This window comes from Otolemur garnettii, unplaced genomic scaffold, assembly GCF_000181295.1.
Source record: "Otolemur garnettii isolate 467f Iridium unplaced genomic scaffold, OtoGar3 scaffold00160, whole genome shotgun sequence".
In the NCBI taxonomy this organism is placed as follows: Eukaryota; Metazoa; Chordata; class Mammalia; order Primates; family Galagidae; genus Otolemur; species Otolemur garnettii.
The window spans coordinates 1465926-1474958 of NW_003852555.1; the positions used below are offsets into that span (position 1 = coordinate 1465926).

Below are 9033 nucleotides of genomic sequence, written 5' to 3' on the forward strand. Positions count from 1 at the left end.
AACCAAGAATCCCTGATGTAACACTGGGGTTAGAAAGCGGGAGTCGGGGGGTGAATGTCAATCCAGTGATGTCATACCCTCGAGACAGGCCCTGAGATTTTTCAGAACCTGGAGGGCTATGCTCAGCACAATAGGGAAAGCCTCAGCACCTTGACTTGGTCCAACCGCACTCTTAACGATCTTTGCTCCCTTAATTCTTAGTAGCGCTCCTAAACCACGGGAGCATTTTCTTCCCGTTCTCACTGTGGACCTTGCTAAGCCTCTTCTTCCGCGGTCTCCACCAGAGAACATACTTGCATCCACACACACTCCGCACTCTCCCACTCACTGCTAGCACTAAGGTGGGGAAGGGCGTGGCTTGGTATTTACGTGCTTTGCTAGCCAATGAGCACGCTGCCTTTTTTCCGGTCGGCAATCTGACCAATCCGAGCAAGTCGCTGTAACCTTCGGCCCCACTCGGCTCTTTTCGCCGATGCGGGCGGCTGGGGGCCCGCCGCCACTAGAGAGACGCTTTCCTTTTCTATTTTTTTTCCATGTGTTCACTTCCGGGTCCGGCGTCGATCCGGATGCCCGAGGCAGAAGGATGTTTGACCTCCGGATAAGCGAGGCACCGCTGTGCATTCATTCCCGGCTGCATCGGTGGCGACAGCAGCGGCTCGGGCGGCGACTCTCCGGCCAGCGGTGGCGGTAGGAGGCACCGGCAGTAGTGCGGGGACCCAGTCCGATCCGAGCTGCGTTACCTCCCTCACTCGTTCCTTTCCCCCTACCTCGCTCGCTCCCTCCCTGCGTGGCTCGCAGTGCTGCTCCGGCCGCCGGCGCGTGTGATGTGGTGCCGCCGCTGCTGCCCCCGCCGCCGCTGACTGACGGACCTGGGGGCGCCGCCCGCGCCCGGGACCGACCCGCTGCTGGCGACCGCGCCTCAGAGGTAAAACCCCCCTGCGCGTCGGTGCTCGTCCGGCCGGCCCCGGCCCAGCGGCAGGCTGAGCGCGGCCGCGGCTACCTCCTTCCCGGGTGGGGCTGGGTGGGCTGGGGTCCCGGGCTGGGTGGGGTGGGGTGGGGTGCGGCGGGGGCGGCGTTCTCGGGGGAGGGGCGGGCGAGGACCCGGGCTGGCGGCTCGGAGGGAGCCGCGGTCGGAGGTAGAGGGCGCCGAGGGCTCGAGGGCTCGAGGGGCAGGAGGGGCCGCGATCTGAGGTAGAGGGCGCGGAGGGCTCGGGGGACTGGAGGGGCCGCGGACGCCGAGCGGGGCTGGGTGCAAAAGTTGCCCGAGAGGTGCGGCGCGAATGGGAACGCGAGGGAGGTGGGCGAGCTGGGCAAAGGCGAGGGCTGCGTTCAGGAGGGTTTTGAGGTGAAGAGTGCAGCCCATTTCCCTCCTTGATTGTGTCTAGACAATTACCTTCGTAGTAGGGGCTTTGGGCAGGAAGGAGGCATAGGTCTGCTGGAAGGAGGTGACTGGGGCCAGCATTCAGTTCAGGAATAAACTTCCCGTTGGAGTGTTTGTTTTAAGGGGCGGGGGGGGGCAGGGATTTGCTTATTTGATAGAGCTTTGACTTAGCTCGAAACTTAATCACAGCATTATTCGGAGGTAACAAAATTGCTGTGAGGGTTACTGTTACGGTGCCGGTTTGTTTGTTTGCCACATGCAGGGGAAGTGACACATAGAAGCGTCGGTTCTCTTGGTCCGCAGCCCCCACATTTCATTTCCCCAGAGTGGTGATGGAGATGTGTGTGCTCGTGGGGGAAGCGGGGAGATAGGCCTGTGGCATGATCATTAGAGTTTCTCCCACCTCGTGTTTCAAACAAGGAGGAAAAGTTCAAGTGGGAGAGAGAGTTAGTCTGTGTGGGAGATAGCTACTGTTGCTACACTGTGAATTAGTTTTAACTGTGTTGTGACCAGTACTTAGACTGGTCAGTCACTGGTCTCTTAAACCTTCTGTGTTAGAACTTCTAGTCTGCTTTAAAAACTAGAAAACTGAAGGCTTACCTATTTTTATTAGTTTGTACTTTTTAAGTTACTTCTTCTGATACAAATGCTGATTGCCCACATAGAGTAAGAGATGTTGATCTATATATTAGATGGGAGATGTTTTAAAATTAAAAAAACCTTACTTTTTAAAGTTTTGTATCTTTCTGTGAAGAATATTGGCTTTCCTTGTAGGTAAATAAACTTGAAGAAAAATACTACAAAATTAAAAGAATAATTTAGAATTAGATGTAACAGCAGTTTAAGAAAAAAAATTTCCATCAAAAAATCATTTGGTTTGTGACAGTCTTTCTCTATTTCCTTCTTTTGTAGATGTGCTTACTGCACTTTATAATTATTTCCAAACTTTGCATCAGCTATATCCTGAGCATAGATAAATTATCTTCATATTTTGTATATGTTAGCCTTTATAATTGTACAAAAGATGAAAATTATATTTATGGGCCCTGGATGAAGGACACTATCAAATACATTGCGTGGCTTTGGCATAGATTCTTAGCAGAATGTACAGATACTTCTGCTTTAAGTTAGCTTGCATTTCTGGATATACATCATGTAGAAGTAGTTTAAATTAGAAAGGGGGAGAGAAAAGTTAATTTTAATGTTGATATGAATGAGACTTCTTAGGGGGGAGTCTTGAGAAATTATCTTTACTGAGGATTTACTGTACTCATTGACCTCAGCCATTCATCAGCTTAAAATTATGCATTATATACTTACAGATATTTTCATTATTAAATTCACAAGCATTCATAATATGTTAACAAAATCTTCCAAATAAAGGACTTAGAATCAAGGAATGGTTTAATCCAACCTGGACCTTTACTATGTAATGAGAATGGAACAGTGGGTAGAATGTGAACATGAATGAGACCCAGTATTTGCCCTCTAGGGAGAAGCAGACATGAACAAAAATAATTCAGGACAAGATTCCTGTGGGATTTATTAGAGGTGCAAAGAAGCATGAGGTGTGTTTGTGAAAGATGTTAATTTTTGGCTGGAGAGTTATGAATGAGTGTAGAGCTGATAATATTCCATCTGGGCCTTAAAATATTTTAACAGGTAAATTGAGGGTAGGGGGGCTAGTTTTCTAGGTGAAGGGAATAGCCTGAGCATAGGCATGTGGTTGGATGTTATAGGGCATGTTGAACTGGACTTAAGGCTGCTGTGCCAGAATCTCTTTGTGGAGGAGAAGTTATCAAAGAAGGTGGAGGTCAGGCCATGACGTCCAGAATGTGTTGCATTTAGAAATTAGTTTGAGGTGTGAAGGTCCAAGTATATATAGATCCTATGCTGATAGTAGGTAGACAAATAAGGATAGTAAGTTTAAGGAAGCAGATTATAACAAAATAGTCAATTTGCTGTCATTTGTACTTCTAAAAGAAAGCAGAAAAATATATAATCCAAACCAGTTTATACATAGCTTTGTTATATTTCTTTATTTGCATTTGAATATGGGTGTGTCTGGTAATCTGGTAATTGGTTATACATGAAATAAATCCACACTGTAAAAATGTGACTCAGAAGAAATGAGAAGCTCTCTAGTTACTTTTCTGTGTCCCCTCTGATCCATCCTATAATCCCTTTCATGCTGCAAGTAGACATATTCTGATGTAGTTACTGATTTAGATTTTTTTTTCAGAGTGAGACAAGTTTTGTTTAGTTGTTCAGTTTCAAGGGGCTCTGGAAAGGATGTATAAACTAAATGGAGGGAATGCTTAAATATTAAATAATAAAACAAAATATAGGTCATGGAGTAGTTTATATTACTGTTAATAAGTGAATTTTGCTATGGTGAAATGTAAATAATTTGCATGTATATAGAGAACTGACTGTAACAGTGGGATGATAAAATGCAAAACTTCCACAGTTCCAGATAAATATGTGTGAGGTTTTTGGTCAATCTTAAATATTAGATGACCCTAAAATAATCTAACTCCAAACCTAATCATTATCTGGAGTACTTTGCAGAACATCTCCTTCACAACACCTGTCTTTAAGTGCATGTGGGATCATGTTACAGAGAAGGTCCAAGTTGTTTGATGGTTTTGCATTTCCTTCCTAGCATTGAGAAAGGACTTATGTTGTAAGTAAATTTGTGTTACCTTCAACCTCTCAGTAACAATACTTGTTATAATTTATTAAGTGCCTCCTTTGTATAGAGGCCATAAGTGATGCTGTTAAGACAGTTCTATGAGTTCTTGCTGTCATCTTTTTTGAGAGCAGGAAGCAGTAGAGTTTAAGTGAACTGTGAAGATAAATCTTGGAAGTAGCAGAGTGCATATTTGCTCAATTTTTTTTTTTCTGACTTCCAAGTCTTAATACCACCAAGGATCCATATTCATCATCCTTTCATCTTTTTTCAAGCAGTTAGCATTTAGTGGGATTAATTAATATTGTTAGTATGTGTCCAGTGTTGGTTCTTCAAGATGTAATCTCTTTGGAAGTGGCAGTTTTGAGGTTATCTTTCTGTAATGGTAGGGAGCCTACATAGCAAACAGTATGATTCTGGTAACTTAAGCTCCCTCACAGCACCCTCTTTGTACTGATCTGCAGGATCATACTTGGGATTCTTAATGTGTGGAAACCAAATGTGTATTGTCTGTTAATGTGAATTGATTTTGGAGGGCCTCTGAACTACTCAGAATATATAGATTAAGAGAGATACATGTGGGGATAGATAACTTTCAGAGACAGTGAATTTCACTGTTAAACATTTTTCTTTTCCTAGCTCCCTTCTCAAGCTGAGATTTGGAAACAGTAAATTTTGGGGTTCCCTCTTACTATTGAACTTGAGGAAAGTACATACTAATTTGTTCTTAGACCACAGTAAGTGATTGGTGATATTCTCTCTTGCACTTCCCACCTATCTTCTTAGTTACGAGAAAGAATTCTTAATAACGAACTTGAAATGTTTATGTGTTTGGAAAATAAAGCATACTAAGTCATTTTCTTTACTAATGACATATTACATAGTTATAGTTTAATGAACATTATGGCTAAATCATTTCTGTATTTTTTATAGCTTTCAGTGGTAATTAGTTAAAATCTCATGATGTTCTTTTTATTAATAGATTTGTAATGCTTTTTTTTTCTTGTGTAGCAATGTCAGATTGAAACTATATTAAATTTTGTTACATTTAGTTAGATGATTTTATGTTACTTGGAACTACTTTCTTTAGCTGATAGTTGATTTTGAAAAAAGAAAAAAAAGGAAGGGCGTTACTCTGTCATTATTTTCTTCACCAAAATTGAGAAAATTTATATGAAGTGGCAAGCAATGTGGCAAGCAATGTGATTGCCTGGCACATAGTAGATACGGTATAACTCCTTTCTTCATTTCAGAAGTTGCTGCTATATATGAATTATTGGTGGGCTGATTGGTGGGCAGACAGGCAGTGACTATTGAGAGAGTCTTGGGAGAATTTCTCTTACCTGACTTTGCCAAACCTGCTTGTGAAAACAAATGCTGAACTTCATTCTCTCTGTAGAATTTACTGACTGATGCCCACGCTACATTACTAGCAATAGACTACTCTCGTTTACTCTTGAACTTTTTATTCGGACCAGTTATTGTAGACTTACTAAGGATCATTTCTGTTTGTACCTCAGAAACTATTAATGGTAGTTGTGCTTAATATTGTAATTACATAGTTTAATGAAACATTTGGTGAAGTCTGAAGGTGAAAGGGTTTTTATGAGAACCAGTTGGCTCCTTTGAAAACAAGTAGCCAACATCAATTACAGTTGAAATAGGTGAGGGTGAAATAATTTTAAATGATTAGGAAAAAAAATAATCCTAATAACCTAGAAAGATTCTGCAGTAAAATTGCTTTTCAAATGTTTGTGAAATGTCTTCCCATAATTAAGGAACAGAAACTGGAAATCATAGGTGATGTACTATGGGTTTGGTTTTTGCAAGAAACATAAAATTGAACATCCTTCAATAGACCCTCTTATACTTGAAGGCCATGGACCTATATTATAAGATTGTCGTACAAATGCACATTTTTATATTTTAGTTGGAATAAGATATTTAGAGTTCATAGATTTTTTAAAAACAATTACCTTTTTAAGCTAATTTAAGAACTGTTGGTTAATAATATGCTAAAGAAGTTGTCTTCTTACATATTATCTATCTCTTAGAGATTTATTTAATAGCAGCCTTTGGAAAAAAGAAAGGTTCTGGTGTTCCTGAACCTACCAGAGGTTCTTCCTTAGACTGAATTGTTTAATTACCTAGTCAGGTGACCAGTCTATGGTTCTCATCTATTTTCTGATATGGTCCCGACTTCATATTTTAGACAGCGTAAAGGTCAGGGAGGAACTTCCTTATAATCCCAACAGGTCAGCTGGGGTAGGGACTACTGGGTTGTGGTTGGTAGAGGAGATTATTCGTTGAAAAAGGAAATGTGACACCCTTGATGTGTACCAGGAGAACTTGAGCTTGGTGCAGAGTATGCTGGTCTAACAGCTTGTACTAGGACATTGAATCTGTAGTGTCCGATTTTGAATGAAAAGTTTGGTTTATTCTATCTCAAACAAGAAGCAGTATGTGCCTCAACTATTGACACAGGTCTGCCATCTTAATGGTAGCTTGTTAATGGCAGTGGCGAAACAGGCTGGAGGGCGAGTGGCTATGAAATCTTGAAAGCCGTTTTACCGCAGCTTGTTGAGAATTGAATATTTTTCCTTACAAGAAGTGGTCCAAAGTCTGGAAGAAGTGGCAGTCAGTTAGTGCAAGGTCAGGTGAATACGGTGGATGACAGAGTTTCCCAGTCCAGCTGTAGTTTGCGCAGCACCATTTGTGCCTTAGCATTGCCTTGCACAAGGATTAGCGTGTCTGTGTTGATGATTCTCTGCCGCTTACTCACAAACATCCTCATCATGTAGTCCAATTGGTTGCAGTAAACGTCCCCTGTAATGGATGGACCAGGTTTCATGAAGCTGTAGTGGGTAATACCAGCCCTGGATCACCAAACAGACACCATTAGGTTTTTTTGATGAATGTTCTGTTTTGGACTGTTTTGGCACTTCATTTTGATCTAACCTTTGTGATAAATGCTTGTGATTGTCAAAAAGAATCTGTTTTTTGGTCACATGTAATAATACAGTGTAGCAGCAAAGAAAGAGCTTTCAGACTATTTCTTTTCTGATGATCATTTAATTCATGCAGAACCCCTCTATCCAGCTTCTTTACCTTGCCAATTTGTTTCAAATGGTCCAACATTGTTGGAAGAGTAACGTCAAAGCTTGCTGCTAATTCACGTGTAGGTTGAGATCGATTTGCTTTCACTGCAGCTTTCAGTTTATCGTTATCCACCTTGGTCTCAGGTCGCCCACGTGGCTAATTTTCAAGATTAAAGTCACCAGGATGGAGCTTGTCAAACCATTGACATACTGCACATTCATTAGCCACATCTTCCCCAAACACTCCGTTGATACTTACTGCTGTCTATGCTGCATTGGTTCCAAGGTGGAACTCATTTTCACAAATAACACAAGTTTTTGACTTATCCGTGGTTTTACAAAAATTATTCTGAAAAATAATTTGAAAGATAATTACAAGACAAAACATTTATTTGAAAGAATGAGGATGTATCTTCACAATAAACAAGAAAAGCCCAACAACAACAACAAAAAACCCAAGGAGTATCAAACTGAAGTGTCAAATATCAGCTATCAAACTTAGTACTTAAGGAAGTTAAACATTTCATACTTAATAACCTAGAAATAGCTACCCTCCTCTCTTTCCCAGCTCAGTCCAAATGGAAAGGGGAACTTTGAATTGAAAGAGCAGGAGATTCAGGCTGGGAAAGGGGAGGTTTATGGAGTGTGCTGTTTCTTATCAACCACATTACAGTGGCTAAAATACAATCGATACTGAAATGAAACATTGGGTATGGGAGTAATGTGGGTGGGGCCCAACCTGGTACTTCAGAACTCTGGTCTGCCTCTTTTCCTTGCCTCCACATCCTCTATGTGTCGGATTCATCCTGGGACTGGTAGTAAGATCACACCAAGAGAGATGTGTATTGGCTAGAGGAAGGAGCAGAGCATTTCTCTTCTTTCCCCACCCCCAAAGTCAAGGAAATCTTGTACACAAGCCCATCAGGAATACTTTTTCATATTTTACTGACCAGAGTTAAGTTACAGATACTTCATAACCTGTTACGATGAGGGGAATAAAGTTAGCATGATTGGTCTCTACTAAAGCAGGAGATACCCTCTGTTATTGGTGATAGGGTCTCATCTTCCTGAGTTACATGATAGAGGGAGCACAATTTTTAAAAAAACAATGGGAAGGGAGAAAATGGGGGAAATGGATGTTAGACCACTTTATCTACTTGTTTTTGAGAATGGAAATAAAAATGCATATTAATGCTCTTTGAACTTTAAAGTGTTGAGCATATGTAATGGATGAAATATTAGAAAGCTGTTCCATGTTACTATCTTAAATATGCTCAGGTCTTCATATTTTAGGAGTTAAAAACAGTTCTTTAAAAATTTACTGTTTTGAGTCAATAAAATAGGTGATCTAAGTTGAAAGATTGTACATTTTTTTCCTATGGAATTTGTAATGCTATTTTAACTTTAAATTAAAAGTTTGTTCTTATGAACATGCTTAATTTTTTTTTTTTTTTGGTTGCTGCCCTCTTCACCAAAATACTGCCTGTACTTTTGATATCATCAGACTACTTTGTTCCCCCCCCCCGCCCCCAGGGGAGAATATGTACACTGGTACATTGAGGAAATAGAGTTTGTGGGTAAGAAGTATGGTTTATTTTGAATGATGGACTCCTAGTGATACAGGAGGAAGGGATGATTTTTACTTACTTGAGAGCAGCAAAGAAGATGGTAGGGGTATGGGGGAGGACAGGGCAAATCACATTTAGAGTTGAAATGAATTATGGGAAAGCTGAGTGAAATGCTCAAGCCACACGCATCATGGGTAGAACTCTCATGTCTAATTACTAGTGTAGTGTGCTTTCTGACCAAGGAGTGGGAGGCCATAAAGTAATCTTGTCTACTTTGCAATTTTTTGTAGGACC

The 9033-nt window shown here is 41.1% G+C and overlaps 1 protein-coding gene across 5 annotated transcripts in view; it reads left to right on the forward strand.

Annotated features, from left to right (window-relative positions):
* Nucleotides 1-546: 546 nt before the first annotated feature.
* The window catches only part of CSNK1G3 (casein kinase 1 gamma 3), a 94563-nt gene continuing 86076 nt past the window's right edge, over nucleotides 547-9033 (forward strand). For all 5 annotated transcript variants that reach the window (XM_012811498.2, XM_012811497.2, XM_012811499.2 and 2 more), the window contains exon 1: nucleotides 547-925. The gene's annotated coding sequence lies outside the window, so the exon portion shown is untranslated. The remainder of the gene's footprint in view (nucleotides 926-9033) is intronic.